The sequence below is a fragment of the Triturus cristatus genome, chromosome 5_2, assembly GCF_964204655.1.
Source record: "Triturus cristatus chromosome 5_2, aTriCri1.1, whole genome shotgun sequence".
Taxonomy (NCBI): domain Eukaryota; kingdom Metazoa; phylum Chordata; class Amphibia; order Caudata; family Salamandridae; genus Triturus; species Triturus cristatus.
In genome coordinates, this window is record NC_140588.1 from 46,574,493 (window position 1) to 46,600,885 (window position 26,393).

The 26,393-nt window shown below is 41.5% G+C and overlaps 1 pseudogene; it reads left to right on the top strand.

Annotated features, from left to right (window-relative positions):
- The first annotated feature begins 24,394 nt into the window (after nucleotides 1–24,394).
- Nucleotides 24,395–25,197, top strand: LOC146822637 (ELL-associated factor 2 pseudogene; annotated as a pseudogene).
- The last annotated feature ends 1,196 nt before the right edge of the window (nucleotides 25,198–26,393 follow it).

Sequence of the window (26,393 nt, forward strand, 5' to 3'; positions counted from 1 at the left end):
TTGATCGTATTAATTTAGAGAAATCTCTCTCTGTGGTCGACAATGGGTTAACGACTCTGTCATCCAGGATATATTCCCTGGGCAGCATTGTATCCTCTGCTATAGACATTGTGGAACAAAATTTGGTCCTGTTGCGACAAGGCCAGTCTCAATTATGTTCTATTCTGTTATTAGGCTGGACGCTACAAAACTTGCTTGCAGGCTATGTGCCTTGGCGTTCCATCAACACGTCTTCTCTGTTTTCAGATTACAATCTCACTGATAAACAGATCAAACTGGCACAAGGGGGAGCTAAGTATACAGTATTTTTAGTATTGCCTTAAACACATGCCAGTAGGCAAATATGAAAGGTTAGGTAAAGAATACATCAGGACATCATGGGATTTACCTTACACACACAGATGTTGGAGTGGGGGGCATGAAGTGTTTATTAGCGGTACACACTGTGAAAATGCACTGAGCGGTTCACTCATATGTCGGGATATTAGTTTACACCGGGCCTGTAGCGGTTCCACTGCAAATGTATCCTGCCACCTGCAAGGTTCACCAGCCGCTGTGATTAATCCAACGTTTGGACAACTTTCAAATGGGAGCTACCTCATGTTGAATGATCAGAGCTGTTGTGGCATGCTGCCAGGTATCCCATATCTAGTAACGGTTACTTCCAGGGCCACTTGCTGTATTCAAGTCTTGTTCCCCAAAATAGACACAGTCAGGGAGTTGCCTTTATGGCCTTCACTGAACATCTCTTCTATACAAATTGATACTTTAAGCAGAATAAAAGCCATTCTTTTACAACAAACCGTGCCTTTGACCTCGGCCAAAGAAACCTATGATCTACAAGTCGCAAGGACTTCGGCTGAGATACAGGCTCTATTAAGGACAAATTGCCCTACACATTTCACAGAAATGTTGGGACGTATCTTAAACATGTCTGATACGAGCGGTATTGTGCATGTATTTAAGACCATATGTTCAGGACTGTTAACACCTTTTCAAGCAGTCCTCAGAATCATTCCGAACTTCATGCACTCGGTGTTTGGTGGTCTGCCGCTAATTCTAGCAATCGTCGCAGGAATCCTAGTTTTATTCCTACTGCTGCGCTATGGCAAGCCAATCCACCAGTGTCACTCCCTGCGGCTTGGAGAATGCTCTCCTGGAAAGGAAGTGTTGTGAGCGCATAGTACAACTGTTGGGTTTACCTCATCTACGAGAACAAAAAACCACATGGTTTCTGTCGTTCAGACCAATCTGGCAAGATTGCATCTTACCTGTTCTATACTGCCTGCTTTGCGGTGAAGAATGCGTGCTAGACATCTGTCTAACACTCCCATCAGTCATGCCAACGGCTATCGATACTCTGCTGGACCCGATAACGGGCCATGCTCTGTGTTGTCCCCAGAGGCTACTGATGCTGATGACGGCATTCATTGAGATCTCACTGACGAAACATGCTACTGCTGAGGTACGAGATGGATCAACAGGCACACAGGTAACATCAGCAATGAACACTGCTACTGACGATGCATCACATTTATGTGCAGTTAGTCTTCTAAACTAGGTGATCGACCTATCACCGACAACGGTAGGCGACTTTTTGTCTTTACAACTGTTTTTAGTGAATATGTGATACTCAATTTTATGTGTTTAGCATGTTTAGCAATATCTATCATTCGTCAATCGAGTGGGTGTTGTGTTTCGATTTAGATGCCCGTACATAGGTTTCCCTGAATCATGTCCTTATATAGGCACAATTCGCATTGCCCTTATTTAGGCATAGAATCCCAGTCCTTATTTAGGCATTAGCCATGCAATCCAAATACAGGCATGGTCACCTACATCCGTCCATCCCAAGTCACAACGAGTTCTTAGAAACCAGACCCTTAAGCCGACGGGACTTTCCCTAGCTAGGATTATTGATTTCTCCACGAACTCATCTATTATGCATGAACTACTATTCCTTAAGGGTTCATCCATGACTTCTTCCTCTGCCCGACTTTATGTCAATGCTAGCATTCCTTAACACCTTCCAGGTATAAATATACCTTCCCTTACCATGGCAAACCACGGCTCGGCACAACTTGACTGCATGGTTCACTACGGTAAGGTCAGATGAGACCATATCCCGGCCTGACGCACTGACCAGACGCTGTCATCCCTGCTCGCAGAGAATCCAGCTTCCAGTGTTCTGACTCCCTTCGCGGGGTGTTAGAGTTTGAGACCCAGAAAGAGATTCCCACCTCTCTCATTCTAAAGGTATGGAGCTGACTAGAACCTAGAGTGACTCTTGGCATACTAACTTTGTATAGACCATACTATAGAACACAGCACCTACTTCTTACCTCGCACTAAACCTAGGTTAGGTACACTGGGGTAGAACTATTTAGAAGCATCAGACGAGTATTCACTTTTTAGCCTGTGTTATTTATGTATGTATATATGAATATATGTCATAGCTAAAAGACAATCCTATTGCAGTATTATTTCTTCTTACTGCTTACACTGTACGTATTATATCTTGCTTACTGTCTAATGATTGTAATAGCTCATATCTCTTACACGAGAAACAAGACTGTTCAATAAATCCTTTTATTGAAACGCCAGTCTAGCTATTCTTGTGTAACTCTGGAGAAACTAAGCATGCATGATTGACTGAGTGAAACTGTTATCTATTGTTTCCACGATTCTGAGACACGTTCCGATTCTTAGGGAAACAAAGTTGTCATGTTTATGCGGTTGTCAGAAACTAATCCCTTCTTGTTTATTCAAGAAGTTTTAGTGACCTCTGAGTTAGCTGGCACACAAAGTAATTAAGTTTAATGTACTCGATAGGAGCATACTGACCTTAGTCCTATGCAAAAACTATAGTGTATATTATTCCAATGCCCAGAGCCTATAAGGGAAATAGGAACTACACTACAGCTCACCCAATCTACAGTGTATGTCCCACCTAGCTTGCATATTTCCAGGATTTTTAAGCATCATCAGGTGTAATTCCAAATTGCAAGATAAATTTTGTGATTAAATCATGTCTTACACACAAAGCTATGCAAGGTACTCCATGTAATATAGTGTTAAAGGCACTTCAGCACTCAGGGGTATATGTATGACCTGAGGTGTGTGGCGCTTGCACAATGCAGCATGGTACATGTGCAATGCACATCCTATATGATATATTCACACCAACGCAAGTCCACCTTGTGTAGGCCTGGGAAGGGTCATTCATCTTGTGTGATGCACAATGCAAAACAACACACTGATTTGCATTTCTCAGCACCAGAGAGATGCTCCATTACCGTTGCATGGGTGTACCCATGTAACGTCCTTGGTTTGAGACACATTCTTAGATGTAATAAACAAGGGACACCTGGGAATGTGCCGGAAAGTACTACCTTGCCAGGAGTGGGTAACAAGGTATTATACCTTTGATTCTACTTGTTCCCTGATCTTTCAAAAATTCAAATATGTGCTGCATTCTGCAACAGACATACATGACGGAATATGCCTCACAGGATATTTTACCTAGCAGGAAGACACACATTCATGCACTTATACATTCCTGCATATAAAAGAATCACCCTTGTATCATGGTGCAAGGGTGCCTTCGTTGGGCCTAGCCAAACAAAACGGCACTGACGAAGGGGAAAAGGCACATTATCCATGTGCACACTGTGCAACTTTATAACCATGTGTTGTGTATCTTGCACAGGCACATGCATTCTGCACATGGTTTTATCATGCACACATATTTTGATCAACATGATGTTGGGCAGGGGTGAGTGTAACACACATCAACAGACCTCCAGAGTGGGTGAGTGAGGCAGTAGGCCTCAGTGTAGTAAACCAGGGTCACATGGTCATGTTCGCTACTACTGTTCACTATACATCATACTGCCAAACCACTTTAGCTCTGTCTTACTCATGTCAAAGGCAGTAGCAGCACATCTACTCAGAGGACAGGTCTTTGTGTGGCCATCATGGTCCAAGTAGGCTGCACTTCATGGTATAGGCCTATGTCATGTCACACACTCAAATGCCATTTCCCCTTTTGGATTAAACTAGATTTGAGATCCTCTCAACTATGCTATTTTACACTCAGAGCAGGGGTAAAGTACTCTTACCATGCAGAGGTAAGTTCACATCCAAAATCCTCCATTGTACCATGTTCAATGAGATAGTGTATGTACCTGTATATTTCTGTGTGACTTTTGACATGGACACTTCACACTTTTGCCATCTCTGTATTCTTCAGGTGAAGTGATGTTTGCAAAAACATCTCCTCTGTTGTACTTCTCAGGGTAATGCCACATATGCCACAATGAGTATCGATGCTTTATGGAGAGGAAACTATACAAAATCTGTGATGACAATTGTTTGTGACATATACATTTAAATCAATACTCATTGGGGTTACAATTGATGAATCCTTGATTTGGTGATTTCCTCGTTTTAAATAGGATTTATTTGTCCTTTTTTTGTTCCCAATTTGCAAATGTATTGTGCTGTATGATCATTTATGTGTTTTTGAATTTATTTGCCTTCGGGCCTTGAAAACTTTTAATCAATATCTTATTTTGTATAAATTCTGGATACTGTCAGCTTTTTATTAAATATTTGTGTAATATTTTATATTTTGTGATATATGTGATTATCTGTGGATTTAAAATAAATTTGCTTAATAATAATTTCTCACATTGTTCCTTTGATTACATTCTTGGTGTCCATTCCCACCCTGTGATTGTGAGGTTGGTGTGTATTATTGATTGGTGAAGTGTGTAGATCCAAAAGAAGTCTTTTTTGTGACTAAGGCAGATCCAGCATATAACATGGATAGTTATGCAATTTGTGGTCAGCCTTCAGTTAATGCTTTTTGTCAGATGAGTTGTCATGGTGCACTTAGATTGACAAATAGGTCTTGCAATGTGTGCCCTTTTTGTGTACGACAGACTAATGTTGCACTGTGATGCCTTATCCAGGCCCATAGACAGAAGTATATTTTTAGGAGGGCCTGGACACCAGCTATGACCAAACATTAAACTGTGCATTATAGGTGCATTCTACCCCAAATACTGGTTGTACTACTAAATACTGACCCCTAGAATATCAGTATACAAGAATATAAAGGACAGAATATTTAAAGGTAACTGTCTGTAGGGAAGTGTAGATTTACTACTCCTAAGCCCACATCTACGTACCTTGAAGGTATATACATTACGTAGGTACATATATGTGAGGTAAGGTATAGCCTTATATCTAGTTTATATGCCTATTTGCAATTTGCATATTGCAATCCATAGCTCAGTGACCCCTGACTTAGTAATGATTGCCACAGACCCTTCATGTGTGTCATAATCTCTAACAGCTCCTCGTCGGTGAATTTCAGAGAAGCCCAGAAACCAAACTACTGTCTTCTGATATTCACCTCTCTCATGGATGAAAGTGTTGATTTAGCAGATTAAACGTGCATTTTGGATAGAAAGCAATGTATTACACACAAGAAAATGCCTCAGTGTAGGCCCTCAGTGGGTTATTTGTATGAAAGAAAATGTGGCAGCCGCAAACTGCTGCCCTTTTTGAACACTGTCATTACGGTGTCTCTGTGCTTGCTTGCACACACCCACCACCCATTTACGTGCCCCACCACCCATTTACATGCCTCACACTCTTAGTAGATGCCAACCGGCACTGGTGACACGAAGGAACAGTTTTACAAAAACACAAGCAAAGATCAAGACGGCCTTGCAAATTGACCAATTTTGGCGATGTGGGTAGCTGTGATATTTAGGCCAGAGCTCAGTTAGCATTGAGGGAAACCTTCTATGCCCACACATTTCTGAAAACAAGGTACCTAGTAAAGTCTGGGGTGGTGTAGTTTGTGTGGATCCCAATACTTTGTGTTAACCAGAATGCCCTGCAAACACCAATCTTTAGCTAAATCACAGATTATCCTCATATTTCTGTGAAGGTAAGTCCTAGAATCTGTGAGGATCCATAAATTCCCACAATCCAGTGTTGCCACACTTATCTCAATAAAACCACTACCCCAAATGTTCACCAAATAATATGTATCTAGTAAATTAATTACTTAGGGCCTCAGATTAGCAATTTATTTGCTATGGCTGTAAATTAGATAAAGTAGAATTTGAAGGAAGTCAATGCATTTCAAAAAGCAGATTCATACTACACATATCTTAAATTACAATATAGAAAAATATGAAAATGTTAGTTGATGTTCTGTGGGAGATGTCTAGAGAGGTCAATTATAATACAAATTCTTTCAGTCTCAAATGCCCTGATTATGGAAGGAGATGTTTCTCAGTGTGTGAACCCTGGCAAAGTTAACTAGATATTAATCAATTTTCCTTCTCTTACAGCAGCCCTTTGTGATGTGGTAGGCTTTATTGGGACATTTCAGCTTCAAACTACTGCTATTTAGGGTATTTACGCCCCTCTGCAGCAGGCACATTAACCTAACAAACCGACTCCTGCAAACAAAATCACAATCTGCAGAGCAGAAACATTAACTCACCAGGCTATATTTCACAATAGGCCAGTGTAGGCTGGAGCAATGTCAGTCAAATATAAATCGTACTTGGCTTGTGATAACTCCCCAGCACAAGAGGCACCATGCCATAATGGAATATGGAATTTACTGACCGAACATTTCTTCTGAATGACTGGTAGGTTTGGGTAGCGGCAAACACTTATGTCTCATGAATAGGAAATGTCATCAAAGTTGCTAGCTTAAGAAGAACATGACTCATTGTCCTGTACTGTTGTGCAATCCCTTCCCACAGACAATTCTTGTTTGACACACCATATGTGAAAGGTGAAAAGGGAGTTCAGCTAATTCCCATTGAATTCTTTGCTTGTCAGTTGTCACAGCGAACTAGTGTTTATACCACCTTTCATATAAGCTCCTCACACCCAACACTGTGGCGTCCCACGGGGTACATCATATCCCCTCTACTATTCAACATCTCCCTAACTTAGTAATTAAATCTTAGTAAATCATTCAACCTCACCTGTTACAACTATGGCATACGAGCAGTTAGACCGTTCCGCCGCCAAACGTCAAGAAGTTTTTATTGTTTTAATGAATTCTTTTTATAACTGTATATCATATTGCAACAATTTCTAATTAATCTAACAATGTTTTTTACTTACATATTTACCTGTTATAACTATGTAGATGACACTCAATATTATTTTTTAAATTGGATAGTCTGGAAGACCTCTATTTAAAACATGATGACAAATTTTGAGCCATAAACACATGGATGATGAATGACCATCTAAAGCAAAATACCGCTGAGACAGAGCTTATGGTCTGCAGACAGTGACAAAAATACCAGCCTACTGCCATATGGCCCGAGGAACATGAAGCCCCTCCAACAATATCAAGTCATAAACCTAGTAGTAACGTTTGCTTCAGACCTATATTTTAACAACATAAAACAGATTGCCTTCTATACAATGAAAAAATTACATTGCCTCCTTGGATACCAACAGAAACTGCATGCATTATCTCACTCATAATCTCTAATCTTGACTATTCCAACTGCCTATACCATGTCACACCCTCATCCATAATACGTAAAATACAACTCCTCCAAAATGTAGCTGCAAAATTTCTTCTATACCTTCACCCGAAAGAACACATACACATGACTCCTGTCTTTCAATCACTCCACAAGCTACCTATTTAAAAAAGGACAATGTTCAAGGCACTCTGCATTGTTCAGAGAGCCTCCAAGGAAGAGGACACACATTAACTACGAGCTGAATTCAAGCAATACAAGCAAATCGGGACACTACACTCCAGGCTTGCACCACTTGTACCCCCTTATCATAAGAAATCTGTAGGATACGGCAACAGTAGATGGCGCTGCTGTGAGCACTTCCTTTTTCCCAGTTGCCGAACGGACGGCACCCGAAGATGTTCGTAGTTTGGTAGCTCGGTAACTTGATCTCTTTTCTTGAAAGTCTGAGACTTGAAGCTTGAATCCCGAGGAACGAAGTTTAGAGACAAATGCTTGGAGTTGGAAATGCTGCAGCTTCACAGGCACCCGTGACTCGGACGCCGAGAGTCTCAGCCTGCGGCTCCAATGGTGCACGAGGGGTGAAGCTATATGTGCGGTATTCCGTAGCGCTTCACTATCACGGCGCTCTCGGCTCTCTCGGTAGTGCCGATTTTTCCACCAGCGCGGGGAAAACTACTCCTCCCTTTACCGGGAGAACTCACGTTTGGCGGATTTTGCTCAGAAGTATTGGCAGAGGCGCCGATATCCCTAATAGAAGTTGTCACTGGAAGATGGCTGCCCGTGGTCAGAGATCACATAAATCAAGACCTACTGCCGCCGCACATGAGGAGATGGGAGAGAAGGAAAAGTTGGAGAAATCGGACCGTTCAGATCCTCCATCAAAAGGTAAAAGGGATCTGGGATTTAAAAAGGGTGTGAATAAGATTGGAGGGGGTGCTGCATATTTAAAGGAGAAGGCTATGGAGAATGCTGGGACCTCTATCAGAAAACATTTTCCAATTCTTAAACAAACGCTCCCTCCTAATGTCACTACCTCCGCGAGTCTTATTGAGCCACCCATAGCGCAAGGAGCTGCATTATTCCCGCAACCGCCACAAGGCAATGCATTAGTGGATGAGACAGCCGAGGTGTTAATGTCCGAATCCGGTCTCCGTAACCAGAACACTGTTGGTGCTATTCCCATCTCTGCCAATCCCAGCATTACCCCCTTAGACGTAATAGACCCCGCTACCTCCTCCGCCATACCTGAGAGTGCTTTGGAAATTCTGATACCCGGGGTGCTGGATCCTCAGACTCCCGACTTAGTTAATGAGAACTTTTTCTCCGTCTCAGATGGATCTCTAACTGAAACCGACAATGAACTAATGAGCTCCACCGGGACCAGCAAATCGGAAGAGGAGATGAATTTCTCTGTCTCAAGGACTATTAAACAGAAAAAAATATCTACTAAAAAACGTAGTCAATTAAAGCGGGGACACTTAGAACTGCACAATCTTCCCTCGGATCTCCCCTCAGACAGAGATTCTAAAATACAATCACCTGTGAGCCCTCAGCCTGATAACGAAACTCCTCAAGAGCCTTCTTTATCTACAATTTTTGCCTCAATTAAACAGTTCCAGGAAGAGGTCAGATCAGACAATCTTGCAGCAAAGGGGGCTAGCAAAAAACTTCATGGTAGCATAAGGAAACTAAATAAAATCTGTACCGATATCGGTGACCGGGTCTCTATGGTAGAAACTCGTACAGAATCCCTGGAAGCTGAAGTCTCCCTGCTTAAGGAACAAGGAGCATCCCATGAAGCTCGTCTCTCCGACATGATGACCAAGCTCGAGGAGCAGGAAAATAGACTACGGAAGAACAATTTAAGACTACTAGGGATACCGGAAGGTGTAGAGGGAGATGACCCCAGAGGATATATTGTAAAACTTCTTCGGTCCGCCTTCCCACTACAGACCAGCTGGAACTGGGATCAGGAAATTCAAAGGGCTCACCGTTTCCCCTTTACTCTAAGTTCAAACCGAGCCAACAATAACTTTGGAAAAGAAAGACCCAGAGTCTTTCTGTTTTTTTTTGGCAACTTTCTCCTAAGGCAAATAATTTACGACCAGGCCAGGCCAAATTCTCACAGAGAAGTTGATGGAGTAAAATTTTTTGCAAAACCAGATTTTGGGCATACCACGGTGGAGCGAAGATGGCGTCTGCGTCAACTAATATCTCCTTTTCAAGTGCAAGGGGCCCAAGCCTTCCTGATGAACCCTGCAAAACTGAAAGTTATATTTGAGGGATCAACTCGAATGTTCATTTCCGAAATCAAAGCTGGAGAATATCTAAAGGAAATAACGGGAAGAAAGAGGAAATAAACAGTTCAGGAATTCAGGATTTCAGGAACCTTTGGGACTATTGGGACAAATAATATCTAAAATCTCTAATTCGTGTGGGGTGTTAGTTTAAAAAATAAAAAATAAAAAAAAAGCGAGGCGGTAGGGGGGGGGGGGCTGGAAAGGAAAAAAAAAAAAAAGTAAACTATCTCTTTAGACTTCTTTCTTTGGGTTACTGACAGACTGTGTAGATTGGACTATTCTTATGTCTTTCTTTTCTCGGCAACTGGGGGTCTCACATTTGCTTCCATCATTCAGGGAAATCCTGACTGTTCTTTTTTTTGGAGGGGGGGGTGGGACTGGGGGTGGGGGTGGGGGTCCGGGTCTTCATTGAATGCTTTGGGGGTAAAAGTCAACTGTTAGTATTTTTTCTAACAGCTAATGTTATTCTTTAGGATATCTTCTTTTTTTTGCACTGGCAATCCAAGCGAGCAGGATCTTGGTTTGGTTGGAGAGATCATGTAGTCAGGGGAATGGAGGGGGAGCATGGTAAAAATGGTAAGAAATGGGTTGTGGGATATGGGTTTGTGGGAGATTCCAATGATACCGGATTACTCGTAAAGGATCAGCCTGGTTTTATTAGTATTTAAAAAGATAGAGAAAAACATAAACGCATTAAATAAACTTAGGATAGTCTCATTAAATATTTGCGGATTGAATGACGTATCAAAAAGGCAGAAAACTGCGCAGGTACTACAACAGATGGACGCAGACGTGGTTTGCCTCCAAGAGACTCATATTGAAGGCTCCCAGAGATCTCTGTTAAACACCCTCGGGTTTAAACTTATTGGGGCAACTTCGCAGGGGGTTCGGATAAAGGGAGTAGGGATCATGATACGAAAATCATTACCAATAGTAGTTAACCAGGTTAAATCCGACGCATTAGGGAGATGGGTTATAGTACTATGTTCTTTGCCTTGTAATCCTGTGTTTACAATCTGTTCGGTATATGCTAGCAATCTAGATGATCCCGGGGTGATAAATCATATCAACCAAGAACTAGTACATTGGCCACTTCCGATAATTTTATGTGGAGATTTAAACCTAAATCTTACTAGCACATGGGACTCCCATAAATCTTAGCATTATGAGGGAAGGAAACCTAAAGTCTTTCGGGCTCTGACTAATTTAATAAATACACATGGCTTAATAGATGCCTGGGCTCGCCTCAAACCTGATCAGAATGGCTTTACCTTTTTTCCGCCCCTCACCGGTCTTTAGCTAGATTGGATTATTTTTTTGTATCCTCTGCCTTTATCCATGGTTGTTCCATTGATATCTTCCCCCGACTTTTGTCGGATCACAATCCTCTTATTTTAAATTTAGAAGGCTGGGGTACTCAGAGACCTGGTTCAACTTGGACGTTTGAAAAGGCTTTGTTATATGACAATAAATATCGAGAATACATGGCCGGCTGGTTACAGGAATTCCAGGATATGAATATTGGGACTGCATCTGTTATGGTGGTCTGGGACACGCTTAAAGCAGGCATCAGGGGTAAACACTCCGTTTTTCAATCCGAAAGAACAAAATGGAAAAAGTAGAAATCAAAAAATTACATCTACTGATGATAGAAGCGGAAAAAAGTCTAACTCAGGCGGTTCAGACGGGCGTAGGACTAGATGAGGCACAGCCTTTGGTAGCAGTCTCTAAATCAGAAATGGGGGCTGTCTTAGCGGAGAAAATAGCTATTAAATAGGCTGCTTCTAGAGAAAAATGTTATGAGTGGAGCGAGCGTATTGGACACCAGCTCCCTATCTCTATAAGACAAAGGGTAACAACAAACACCATCACTTCTATTAATAGTGAGACAGACGGGCTTATCACCGATCCGGTAAAAATAGAGGAAGCTTTCAGGCAGTATTATGAAAAACTATACTCAGAAGAAGCCAAAGGGACATCTGAAGACTTAGAAATGAAAATAGGAGAATATCTTAAGGGAGTCTTGACCGATAAAATGAATGATGTGGCTCGTGACTTATTGGAAAATATTCCGGTTTGGGACGAGGTTGCATTAGCACTGGCTAGTCTCCCGGATGGCAAAGCCTCAGGGATGGACAATATACCAATCGAATTTTATAAAATCTTTTCGGTTCAAATTAAAGACCTTTTTACTAGCGTAATAAGCGCTATTTTTGAGGGGGCCGCTCCACCGAATTCTTGGTCCCTAGCCAAAATTGTGATATTTCCCCCAAAAAATAAATCCCCCCTTGAGATGGCGTCTTATAGACCGATAACATTAATCAACACTGACTCGAAAATCTTCTCAAAAATCATTGCCATGAGAATATCTATAAATATTGAGACATTAGTATCTAAATGGCAACATGGATTTATTCCAAAAAAAGGTACTACTGAACATGTACGTCGGACTATCACTCTATTTGACGCCGCTGAGGTAACAGGAGACCCGATCTCGCTAATGCTTCTTGATGCTGAGAAGGCATTTGATCGGGTCTCCTGGCAATTCCTCTGGGTCATCATGCGGCATCTTGGATTCGGACCAAGAATTATTCAGGCTATGCAGGCACTATATAAGAACCCAACAGCCAAAATATCCATCAATGGCCAATTGACTAAAGCGATACAAATTACCAGAGGAACGAGACAGGGGTGCCCTTGTTCACCTCTGCTTTTTGCCCTTTATATCGACCCCTTAATAAGAAGAATTGAAATCAACCCTTTAATCCCCCCGGTTTCGAGGTTTGGCATAGACACCAAGATCATGGCTTATGCCGATGACATCGCCATAATTACTCCGGCACCCGAGCTTGCTATTAGGACTCTGGAGCAAGAAACTCAAAAATTTGGAATGATCTCTGGGTATGCCCTTAACAGAACAAAGACACAGATTGTTGTCAATAAAATGATAACCTGGGTAGATGACAGAATCACAAAGAAAGCAAAATATCTTGGAGTCGATATTGTCGCAGACTTGGATTCTTTGGTAAATGAAAATCTGACCCCTCTGGCCACTAATATGAGAAAAGCACTCCGGAAAATTGATAACTTACATTTAACTATACTGGGAAGATGTAACGTTTTAAAAATGACATATTTTCCAAAGTTACTTTACTTTTTTCGTACAATTCCGCTTACTTTTAATAGACATATAATTGCAGTTTTTTAACATATTTTTTCTCAATTTATCTGGTCATACACGAACCCTAGAAGGTCTTTTAATCTTCTCTCTTTACCTAGTGAGAGGGGAGGTTTGGCTCTCCCTAACTTAAAATTATATCACTGGGCTGCTTCTCTACAACACTGCTGTGAATTGATGCACGAAGAATTTTCTCTCTCTCCCTCAGGCCTACCCTCTCCCTATATTTTGTTGCTGGGGGAAAAAGTAAAGGGGTGCCTCTGGCGCCAGCTGGAATATAGCTACTACAAACGAGTGAAATTTAAGACAATGATTTGTGCTTATCAGGTTTTCCGTAATGTCCGCAAAATATTTGGAATCAATAGGCTAAGTTATTATACTCCGATTAGAAATAACGACAACCTACCACTTATATTTAAAAGCACATATTTGCGACAATGGTATCACGCTGGGGTAGGAAGACTGGGAGATTTATGTAGCGCGGGTCGCTATCTGTCATTTGAGGAATTGCAAATTAGCTTTAATCTAAGTAATGATCAGATATTTCAGTATCATGCGATTATGAACTACCTTGGAAAGAATATTGAGGGGTCCGCTGGGTTTGTAGCATTAGGTTTTATAGATAAACTACTTGGCTCTAAAGTACCCGGGATTGGAGATATCTATTGTATTTTGAACGAATTAAGACCAGATGATCTAAGCAAAGTAGACGCCAAATGGCAGCTTAAATTGAATATCTCTTCTAATGTTTTCTGCTCCGCACTAAGTTCTGCACGAACATATCTGCTATCTCCCAAATTACAAGTACAATTTTATAAGACCGGATTTTTTATGTACATAACTCCGAATAAGGTTTCAAAATGGACAATTGGGCCTGGAACTACTTGTCCTCGTTGTACTGAATATGGTGCGGACTCGGTGCATATGTTTGCTACGTGCCCAAAACTCGTGCCACTTTTGAAAGAAATTCAATTGTTCCTGAATAGAATTCTTTCATTAGATATTCAACTTATACCAACTACTAATATGCTGGGGTTATATGAGACACTTAATGCTAAAGAAGGCGGAGCTTTGTTGTTTGTTGCTATGACTATTGTGCGGATATGCATTGCTACGCAGTGGAAAGACCTGAATCCCCCTTCTTTTAGCCAATGGCAAGCTAGATTTTTTGCTACGTATAGGTTGGAGAAAGCCGTCTATTCTAAAAAGGGAAGAAGAGCAAGGGAAAGGGGCCTAGTGGTCTGGGACCCTCTGACTAGATGGCTTGATTCTCTGAATGCTTCTGAGAAATAACGTATATGTAGAGTATTTTTTGCTTATATTTGCGATTTATTTATCCCTCCCTCTCTCTCTCCATTGTCTCCTGCTCTTATTTGGATTTAAAGGTTGCCTTTTTCTCCATTCTCTCCTATACGGTGTATACAGCCAGTTGCTGTCTTTTTTTTTTTTGTATATATTTGTAATGTCTGGTTTCAGACTCGATAATCATGTATTGCCCCTTTTGTGTTTTTTTCTTCTTTTCTTCCTTTTTCTTATCCTTTGTTTTTTCTTGGACCTGGGGTGGGAGGGTGGGAAGGAGTGATGTTGTTAAAAATGACTTAATTTGTCCTGTTAATGATGGTAAAGAACAATAAAAAAAAATAATAAAATAAAAAAAAAATTAAAAAAAAGAAATCTGTAGGATACACTGCTTTCTCAGTACCAGCCACCAAGCTTGGGAACAGACTACCAGCTAGCATTAGAAGCATCCAGGAGCCTATACCCTTCAAAAGATAGTTAAAAACATTGCTAATATGACGACAACTATACCACCACATATCCTGGTAACAGAACCTGGAAAGAACGTCGCACCCTCAAGCTCAATTTTTAGCATACAATACACCGATTGGAAACAACCCAACCAGCAAACTACTTTTGATAACTAGGTAAGTAAAGGAGAGCTGACCTATGATTTTGGTGCATTCCCATATTTACAAAAGATAGTAAACCCGGGAATGCATTAGACTGCTATGCCTTCCCCACCGAGGCACAATGAGGAGAAATATCTTTATTTCTCCTTGTTATGCTCTGCATTCTGCAGCATACAAAGAAGGAGGAATGTGCCTCTAAGAATTGGTTTTGTGCAGGATCAATCTACCTGACGGACCTATGGAAACTAACCTCCTTCTGTGACTTGAATGTTTATTCAGCTTACATTAGTAAGTGGTTTCCCCATTATGATGTAATATGTGAGGTCATAAGCAGTGCATGATGCTGAAGCAAGTTATAGTTAGTTGATAAAACTATAACTGGGGTAGTTTAATGTTTTTTCTCATTGTTGGTTCTTGTCTCCTTTTAACATCAAAATATAACATCAGTTTTAAAGAAAAATCTGTGAAATTCTAGTTTTTTTTAACGTAAGTTGAGGTCTTACCATCTAACCTAACTATAAAGTCACTTTAACTTCTTCAGTGAATTTCTTTGGTTATTCTAGACCAGTGCCCAACCCTATGTGGGTGGCCAACACCCACCTCGCACAACGTTTGTGCACCCAATGGTACTCTTTTAAAATTTGGGAGCTGCTAAGTGTCTTAAAAGATGGGTAAGGTGAGTAAACAGACGTGGAAAGAGGATGTTGTACTTATGTACATATTTCTCTATTTAACGATTTTTTGGCCCTTTCGAAATATATTAAGCCTCAAATTACTTAAAATCCAATACGTCCCCTCACATTTTTAACCCACTAGTTTGATACCTGCATTAACATCGCAATGCTCATTTACTTCAGTCTTACCTTCAGAAAAGGTGTTCCATTCAACAGCTTCTATTCCATCAAAAGGGTATTCAGGAGTGCCTCACTTTTGTCTTGAATACAAAATGTTAGCACTCTAGTTTTTCATTATAGCTCTGTGCTGAAGCTGCAGTTCGTTAGGGAGTTAACGGGCAGATTGCTGCTGGTGTTTTAAATATAAGCTTTACTATGTATTTCAAAATGTTTTACTGACATAGATAAGGAAGATAGATGAGCACATGAAAATGTGTCTTGATTTCAGCTTTCAAGAGCACTAACCATAATTTCTGTGACAAAAGATTCCCCTACTTTTGTTCAATTTCTGCAGTAGCCTCTGCAATATATGCTTTCAGTTTTTCAGCTGTGTTTCTATCAATATGATGTTCAGGTGTGCCACACTTTAATTATAAGTGCAGAATTGTAGTGCCCTAATTGTTCATTATAACACTGTGGGGAAGCTGCAGTACAACACTGAGGACTCAACTGACATGCTGCTGCTGCAAGTGCATGTGTCACTCAACCTACCAGATTTTTTTATGACTTTGATGAGGAACATATTTAAAGAAAATGTGCCATTCTTTTAGCTTGCTAGGGCACTATCCATATTTTCTAAGATAAAATGAGCCCCCTCATTCCGTTAATTTGTAAAGAATATGCTTGGAGACCATTTAGGTGGGCCAGCTTTGTGACAAAATAATACAATGAACTCTATACTTGTTCATTAGAATACTGTGGTGAACCTGCAGGAGAACACTGGTGAATCAACTGTCCGGCTGATGCTGCTGTTGAAAGCACACGTTTTACTCAGACTATCAGACACATTTTTTTCCACAAATTGCTGAGCTAGTTAGTGTGAGCTCATTTTGGTTTCTGAAGCACTTTCCATAACCTTTGCGAGAAAATCATGAGAGAAACCAGTTTTCTATCAAACATGGTTCATCAATTCACAGGAGGGGAATCAGCATTTTTCACAGGGGAAAATAACCCTATAACACACCACAATTCCTAAAATTAGTATGATGCCAGTAACAAACAATTTATATTGTGATTAAAATCTGTTATCAACCTTCATTTGTGTTCTTCAAAAACAGGCTTTCACTGCAATGCATTCAAGAGGGCCAATGTTCCTGAGTCAGGTTGTCCATGTTTGGCCTACATTCAAAGGGGGAGGGGAAATGGACCCCAAACCGGATGAGAGACCTAATCATACAGACCCATTGTGGCAATGAGGAGGAGGGAACTGTAGTGTGGGCTTTCCTGAAAAAGATTAATAACTAAGAAGACTAGGACAATCTCACACTTTCAATTTTGAAATAATAAACATCTACCTACACACAAATATTTGTTTGAATAAGTATATTGCACATTGATTAAACGTGTTGTAGTTTTTGGGTGAACTGCAGAAACACGCTTCAGTAGGGGAAAATTGTCATGTAGAAATATCCAAGTCTCTAACATCTGAAATTCTTTTGCTGGATACCAGACATACAAGCATTTTAATTTAGCTGAGAACATTTTGAGTGAAAAATATCATTACCAGGCCATGAAATTAACAAATTAAACATCATATTTACACCCAAAAGCTGGCAATATTTTGCAGAGGTTTTATAAGATAGATTCTGTCTAAGGAAACAACAAACCAAAGGGTGTGCCCCTACATATACGTTGTCCACCTTTGCTTGTTCCATCGAAATAGCTCAACCATAGTAATTAGTCATCATATAATCCTTACTCAGATGTCTCCAAGGACCAATTTTTCTATGCTGTCAAGGTGATTTGAAGACTTTGTACCTGCCCACACGCACAATAGTTTTCAATCAGGTGAGCAGGTTCTGCCAAAATTGCTGGGGGACACAATGCACACCAGAGAGCTTCCAGCCTATAAAAGAAAACATGTGGTTGAGATTAAACTCATTAAAATAATTGGTAAAGGGGGAATTAAGATTAGGCATTCCATTGACAGTTCCAGTAGAGTAGGATATCATACCCGAGATTGCCATAGAGGAGTTATTAAACACAGCCATCCTGGCAACTAACCTGAGCTAGATCTCTGGGAATCATTATGTCATGACTCATGGGTAAACCAAGAGAAGTTAGGATATTTTAGGGAGAAGAATATGGGAGAAAGGCAGAAAGAGAATGCTAATTTCATGAGGACTGTGGTGGCTGGTTCATGGGAAGCGGGAGATGATAGACAAGAGCCACATCTTCCAGGTAAGACACTGAAGGACAGTCAATTAGATTTGCAGTAGGACTGCGTCTTGGCTAATTTCAGCAGCCTGGTGGTGGTAGCAAGTTGCCTCACAACTGCTAAGTAGTATGGTTCCCGCTTACGTAATTGTTTTTGCATTTCTCTGCACCTGTGTTTTGGGCAACCCTTGTACCCCATGTTTCCACCTTAGTGTGACTTCATATGCATTTGAAGCCCAGCATTCAAATTGATTACACCTGCTGTGTGATATTCACAATGACCACTACTTCTCAGGGTCTCCTGTTGTTCACCGAACCCAGGGAAGGTTGCTGGGTTCTTCCTTGGTTCTTTATTGGCATTGGCATTTGCTTACTGAAGAACCGGTCCATCGTAATATTTTGAACAAATTACAATGTAATCATGTGTTGTTTTAGAGTGTTGCCGGATCTTTTCAGGGGGGATCAAGGGGTTGTTACTCGAGTGAGCGAAGAGATGCCGCCCGAGGATACTCAAGCACATCATATGGCGACAAAAGTTGGGCTCCATACTATAATTTGGCTTCAAAATTAGCATAAAATCACTGAAAAAGAGGGTGAATTGTCATTTCCACATTTTGGTTAATTTCACTTGGATGTATTGCACCAGTTTAGAGGAGTAATGTTTGCACTGCGACCTTTGCCTAGATCAACATAGTTTGAGGCGTTAGATACATGGATGCGTGCAGCACATTCTAAGAAGAGGGAGAGATACCAAGAGAAGATGAGGAAAGCTTTGAGGGCATGCCAGGATGCACTATGGTACACATAGCCCAAGAGATGGAGAGTGGATACTATTGAGGGAGAAAGATTGTACCCAATGTTGGTAGGAGAGGGAGATTCTCAGAACAGGAATCGAAGGGTAAATGGAAACAATGGTAGTGACACTGACAACAGCTTGTTGGATGGGTTGTTATCTGAGTGTCCTCCACCTTATAATCCACAGTCAGGTGGCGGCAGGCAAGATTCGGGAAGTCCAGAAATCATAGGAAGCGCCCCAGCTCAAGTGGGTCCTAGTACAGCAGTTGTGGGGAGGATATCAGCAGGATTGGGGGGACAGGCGTGTCCACCTTGGGCGGTATAGAACAGAAAGGAGTCAATGCTGCTTCATGTTTACCGGAAGCCCTCAGTTAGAAATCTCAGTCCATGACAGTCTGTACAGGTTAAAGGAAAAGGATTGGGAAGATCAGGGAACATGAATGGGAATGGTCCATCCTTAGTGCCTAGGGAGTCTAGTACCCCTTTAGCAGCTACTGACGATCCTTCAGGAGTACGCATTGGTTCCAGCACTTACCGGTCTATACCTATGGCAAGCACTAGTTCAGAGTGGGAGGAAAGGTGGTTTAAGAAGAATACGAGAAGAATGACAGGGGAAACACCACCTCCAGGAGGGGGAATGCAGGGAATTGAGGCATATCTACTGCAGGAGATGCCTAGTGGAGGGTATGTGAATGTCCCTTGGAGTAGAAGTGACCTAGCTGCATTCACAAATGATCTCCCCAGAGAGAAAACCTGCTGAATGGTACAAACAAGTTGATCTTTTTGTCAAAATTTCGAAGGTGTTGTGGATTGACTCAAATACTCTGGTCGAAATTGTGGTTCTTAGTGATCTATGGTCTGCATGCAAAATTGCTATTGAGTGGCCTGCTGCTGAGCCAGAGAGGGATCTTGTAACTTATGGTCCTGCACCCTTGGTTATGAAGAAGTATGAGCAGGTGATCACATGATTGCAGTCCAAAATAGCCCCTCAAGACATTGATTGGGTTAAGATAGATCCAGGAGCCTAAAGAGTCAGTGCGTGCCTATAATGAGAGGCTATTGCAAACCTTTAAGCAGTACAGTGGGTTGAAGTCACTCGACCATAAACATATAGACCAATTCGACTCAAAATGTGTGACAGTACTGAAGCCGAAAATCAGCCTCATGATCCAGCAACATTTGATCTGCTGGCAAAATAAGTCAGAGGACGAAATTCAACAGTATGCCATGTGTTGCAGTCATGAGGTGGATTGCAAATATAGGAGGATAAAAGAAAAGTTAATGTTGGTTCAAATGCGTAATGCACATAAGGGAAAGCAGGTACAGGTAATGGGAGGAACAGTAGCTTGCAATAAAGGAAACGTCCCAGGAGGTGTCAAAGTTACATCATTTGGTGGACAGACGGGACAGGGAAGAGGAAGGGTGTCCCCACAGATCCTAAAACAGGGATAGATGTTGCTACACTAAAAAAGACCACTGCCTGTTATTTTTGTTACAAGATCGTGCATTGGAAGCGTGAGTGCTGCTTAAATCCAATGACTCAATTCCAGGAGGGAGAACTCGTGCAAGTGACAGATGTGGTACATCAGCTACCGACTGTGACTAAGCCAAAATCCCCTAATGCGGGGGGACCAGTTAATGCAAGTGCCCCAACCTCCGAGAATATTGCAGGGTAATCGAAAGTACCATCAGATGCCCTTCATGGAAGCACTTGATAGATTGAATCACCCATCCTTATGATGGTGCCTGAGGGGGAAGGAAGACTGTACACTTGGCGCAGTCTTAGAGGTAGACCAGAGTGTAGAGGCAGACATAGATGGTCATCCCATTACATTCTTGATTGATACGGGTGCTACCCATTTTGTGAGATCTGCAGTAGTTCTCAACCTACCCCTCTCTGGAAAATCGATCCAAGTTGTAGGAGTTGCTAATAAAAGAATGACAAACCCTTTGACAGAAAAGGTACCAGTGAAGATCAGAACCTTTAAGGATCACCATCAGTTTGTGGTTTGTGATTGTAGTCCAGTCTGTTGACTAGGGTGTGACCTCTTGTGTAAATTGAATTGTACCATCTATTGTACGCCAAAGGGAATTGAACTGAAGACTAATGATGAAGACATTGCCTTCAAGTAGCCATGTTTCCTTTACTGACAATTGGGGGCATGCCACTGGACTTGAGAGACACCGTCTCTCCAGTGGTATGGGCCTTCAGAGGAGAGGAAATCGGATTGATTTGGGGAGTTGGGCCAGTCCACATACAGATTAAGCCTAATGCAGAATTCCCGAGAACACCTCAGTACAACCTGACCCCAGAAACGGTGGCAGGGATTTCACCCTTCATTGAGTCCATGATTGTGCAGAGCATTCTGAAGGCGATCATAGGAAGTCTGTGCAATTCACACATTATGGGATTGCAGAAACCGAGTGGGAAATATTGCATTGTTCAGGACCTTAGAAAGGTGAATAACATTGTGATTCCATGTTGTCCTGTGGTACCGAATACATCTGTGATCCTCTTTCAGATTCCTTGTGAGGCTGCATGGTTCACACTGATCGACCTCTGTCACACATTTTTCTCCAGCATTTTTATTTACTTTCCATCTGGAGAATCATGTCTTAACGTAGTGTTGTTTCCCTCAAAAGTATACAGAAAGTCCATCTATATTTAACCAGGCCATGAATATGAACTTTGAGAACTTGATTCTGCCCCGAAATCAGTGCTAGTTCAGTTCATCGATGACCTCTTCATTACATCTAAAACATGGGAGGCTTGTAGGGACGATACTATTGCTTTATTGAACCATCTGACTGACAATGGGCATAAGGTGTATCTGAGCAGATTGCAGTACTGTGGGAACATCAAATTGAGAGAGACAAGAGGAAGGTTTCACCAAAGAGAGTGTGTGTGACCACATCTTTCTAATTGATGGTTCCTTAAAGAAGTTCCTTCAAGAAGCTGTGCAAGTGGTGCCAGGAGTGTATTTTGTGTGTTAGAAGAATGTATATGTCCGCTTCCAAACAATTGGTATGGTACTTGTTATGTAGCTGTTCCATTTCCAAAGATATATCATGTGGAAGATTTGGAAGGTTTGGAAAGAAAATCGAACCATAGAGAGAAATGCGGACTGAGCACTGGTGAAATTGTATTAAACATTTTTGGGGCGATAATACCTAGTTTGGGTATAGTGCTGAATGACATCAAGTTTAGGAGGTTGTCAACCATTGTGGATAACACAGCTCAGCCATTGCTACTTATAGATGGAGAAATGGTTTCGATAAGAGAGATGGTGATGAAAAACCAACTTACCTTAGATGTGTTATTGGCAAAAGAGGCCGGAGTCGTTCGAATACTGAAGGTCCAACAATGTTGTACTTACATACCTGATAGTAAAGATCTAAAGGAATATTTAAGTAACATCACTGAGATACATCATGAGATACATATTCAGGCAACTGAGGGAGTTTGTGACATGATTGGAAAGGGATTTGAAACAGTGTGAAGTTGGTTTGCTAAGCTAAGATAGGGAATTCTTGGATATATCTTGAAGCCAAGCATAATTGTTGTTTTTGTTGTAAAAGCTTTATTTCGACAGCTAGTTTGTTGTAGTCTATGTTATCATCTTACTAGATATGATAAGGGCATGCTGTAAGAGGCTGGCCTGGCATATGATATACACTTATGAAAGTGGACATCTTGCACAAGTCCAGACTACCCTTATGGTGATTTAAGTGGTCTTAGACAACCTTAGAAAGCTCTCCAAGTGGTAGCTGTGGAGAGCAGCCTACAGGCTTGGTCTAGAAGGAGTGTAAAGCAGCTTGGCATACCAGAATGCAATCTTATAGTATAGATTAAGTGAAAAAGAACCACACAATGTATTTATAAAAATATGTATTTATTATATAATACTATCTAACACACAGAAATGTCTCCTACCCAGAGATATTCACAATGCACACAATGCTTTAGCAAAGAAACACAGTAAATAGCATGAAATACACAGTGGACCCGGGGGGGGGGGGACCAAACAATATACTAAGAAAGTGGTATAAGAACCACGATGTGGATCAAGACAGGGTCGAGAGGACGTGGAAGTGCTGGGGAACCAAGGACCCACCCAAGGTGAGGAGATAGGGACCCCACGGAGAGTGTGTGAAGGGTGGGAACACAATTGCGTGCTCCGGACAACTCTACGTGTAAGTCGCGATTGGATTTTTAAAGCTTAAAGACCCTTCCCAATGGACCCTGAAAAAACTCCATGGAAGGCAGAAGGTTGGAGAGCCACCACACCAGTGGATACTCTAGTACCCACGCTACCTACACCAGGGAAGCCAGGTGCACACTTGTGAAGTGGTTTCGAAAGCCGCCGTCAAACCCAAGGAGGACTTCAGGAAAGTATCGCTGTTGCAGAAGGAGAAAGTGTTCGATGGAATCCTAGGATGGATTCTAGATGAGAGGTACCTGCAAGCAGAGGAGACAGAGTCTATGTCACTCAGGGGTGACCAGAAGACTTGGAAGACGAATGCCCTCCGATGTCATATGTTGTAGGATGGATGACGATGACTCCGCAGCAGTGAGGGCCAGGCGAAGCTGAGGAGGACCAGGAGACATGCATGAGCTGTACCACAAAGAATGTTGAGCACTGGGGGGCCGGTGTCCAGTGGGAGCACCAACAAGCCTTGGCAAATGCAACCAATGAAGGAATTGAAGAAGGAGCAACGTTGGGACCAGCATGGTCCAAGGGACTCACCAAAAGCAGGGTAGTCAGGACAGGCTCCGAGCAATCATGGGAGCCCAAAAGAAACAAGTGTGACCCTCAAGTGGACCCACAGGCTGCAGGCACTGGGTCGCAAGAGGTCATCAGCAGCTGACTAAAAGATGATGGCCACGATACCCACGATGCAGTTTGGCCCAAGATTCTGGTCGCAGGAGATGCTCCAGGTTTTGGCTACTTGCAGCCTGAAGAAGACAACAAGCCTTTACAACTGCAAGTTGACACGGTGCACAGGGATTGCGGTTATTGCAACCCCCACATGGGATACTGGCCTCAAACTTGGTGAGAGGGCAGGGCAGGCCTCTGGAGCTGTGGAAAACCACCACCTGTGTTGCTGAGCCTTTGGAGTGCGGAGGAGCTCAGGATCAGCAGACCGGTCGACTTAGTTGCAGAGATTTCTTTGAGTGTCTTTGATGCTCCAACGAACGCAGTACTGGTAATTATATTTTTTCCTTTCCTTGCCAATCGCAGCTTTAAAATGGACACGTTATATGTACAACATTTTTACTTTACCGCGCAAGTAGCCCATACTTTATTTGTGTGTTAAGTCTCCAAATGCCACATACCACATTCCTTGATGTTTTCTGTTCATAACCTCCGCTCTCCTTAAGCCTCCTACAAGTGGTCATGAGACAAGTGTCCCTGTGGTGCTTCTTCTCACACACCCTTTATGACACAATGTGCATGGGTTCTTATCTAGGTCTCCTGATCATTCTATCAACCACACAGTGAGCGGGCCTGTCTTCTAAGTAGGGAAACCTTTTTTGACAGACTTCACTACCCCACCTTCCTCTCTTTTGCTTTCAACAGATGGTTAGCGTTCGCAGCAGGTGCCGGGTTGGAGGATGAATGGCGCTGCCTTCCCCATCTTCGACATCAAGGAGAGAGCCCTGAAACTTGGAGAAAGCTTCAAGAAGCAGCCACGCTGTGGCTTCACACCATCCGATATGACTTCAAGCCTGCATCTATCGATACATCTTGTGAAGGTGACCTTTAAGTTGGTAAAGGTGAACAGATGACCATAACACTACTGAATCTGGAGGGTTCAACTGCACCAGTAAATGTTTTTAAAGGGTCGAAGAGGCCTTATATGAAGGAATGCATTTTAATTGTAAACCATGACACAGGATAATGTAGACTAGAGAAGCTTAGCATCAACATTTCTGTCAAGAAAACCAAAGCTGAAGGAAGCACTAAAGGTCAGTCCCGAATTGAACAGCAGCAGCAGCAAATGCGGATTACAAATAAGATTCCCAGCAGTGCCAAAAACTCACCACCTAAAGAGAAAATGTCTCCAACCTCTCCGATGGATGACATTCAGAGAGAGCTGATGGCAGAAGCAAGTGTAATAGACCAAATGAGCAGTTTGGGCAGTTCATCGGATTCCAAAAGTTCCTCTTCAAGCAGTGAAGACAGTTCCAGTGATTCTGATGATGAGGCTAACAAATCAACACACTCATTATCCATTCAGGGATGCCAAACCTCTGCCATCAAAGCTGTTTCTAAACAATCTCAGGAAAGTGGTGGTCAGCTGATCAACACACTGAGAAATGACTTGCAACTGAGTGAATCTGGAAGTGACAGTGATGACTGATCCAAGTTTCGGGTCCACATGTATTGTACCATCTCAATCGTTAATGCTGTTGCCATCTATTGTGCACTGAAATCCATTTGAAGGACTTTTTTTCCCAAAGGTTTGGTAATAAAGATCTTTGACCCTTTTATTTAATTTTCACTGATCATATCACATCAGTGGTACAACTAAATCAGTAAGAAAAACAGGAATTCCGCACACATTGATTATATATCCACTCAAAGTCAGTTGGACACAAATTGTTAGCGATGATCTGAAGAATTTGTCAAATCGTTATGTTCTTGTTCTCTTTATTTTTTATTGAATATGACAAACACATCAAGCTGTTAAAATCCAATATTCAAAATCCATTTAGCTGACGCGTTTCATCCCAATGGGGACTTCTTCAGGGCATTAAAGTGGCACGGTAGCCAGAAAAAGTCGTCTTAACGTCCGCTCCAAAATTTTTGATACAAATAACTGTTACAATTAATTGGATGATTTTGTTATTAACTGCTTTACACTGTATACAGTTGGATTCGAATATGCATTACATGCTAACGCCTGTACTTATAATATGTTCTATGATCATTTGACTACTAAGAAGTGGAAATATGGAATGGATCACTTTCAGCGTGCTTTAATATTTCTTTTTTTTCAGTGTAGACATGAAGTACTCTCCTGGGGTTTGTCCAGTTAATGAATTGATCTGAAAACTGGAGTGGATTATGTGAGTAATATGGGTGTCAACGCCCTGTTCCAAATACCTTCCGTGACAAATTGTTATGTGCTAAACTGCTTTATTTACAGCTCCTTTTTTGTCACTGATATTCTTTTTGTGTCTTTCTTGTTCATTTGTATTCTGTACCCTTTGTGCATTGACTTTTTTTAAGTTAAAAAATAAGTTTATTGAGATAGTTTAACGTTTCAATACAAAGAATAGTAAAACAACAAAAAAATCATTTAAATCAACTAAAACTAAAAAGAAAATAGAGAATGCATAAGTCAGTTTAACATAACTTAAAGAACAAATGACAGAGATATGCAAATTGATCGGTGAAAGTAAAAGAAGAATTACAATTCATAGGGAAAACTTAATACAGAATGCAAAATGACCAGTTCATATAATATTAACATGTGGAAAGTCATGGAGGTTTAGAGACCTCTTGTTGCATGGGAGTCAGGGAGGAGCGTCTAGCACTAGCATCAATGAATAATGTAATAGGTAACTATACATTTGAGCGTTTCATTGCCATATGATTAGGGTACAC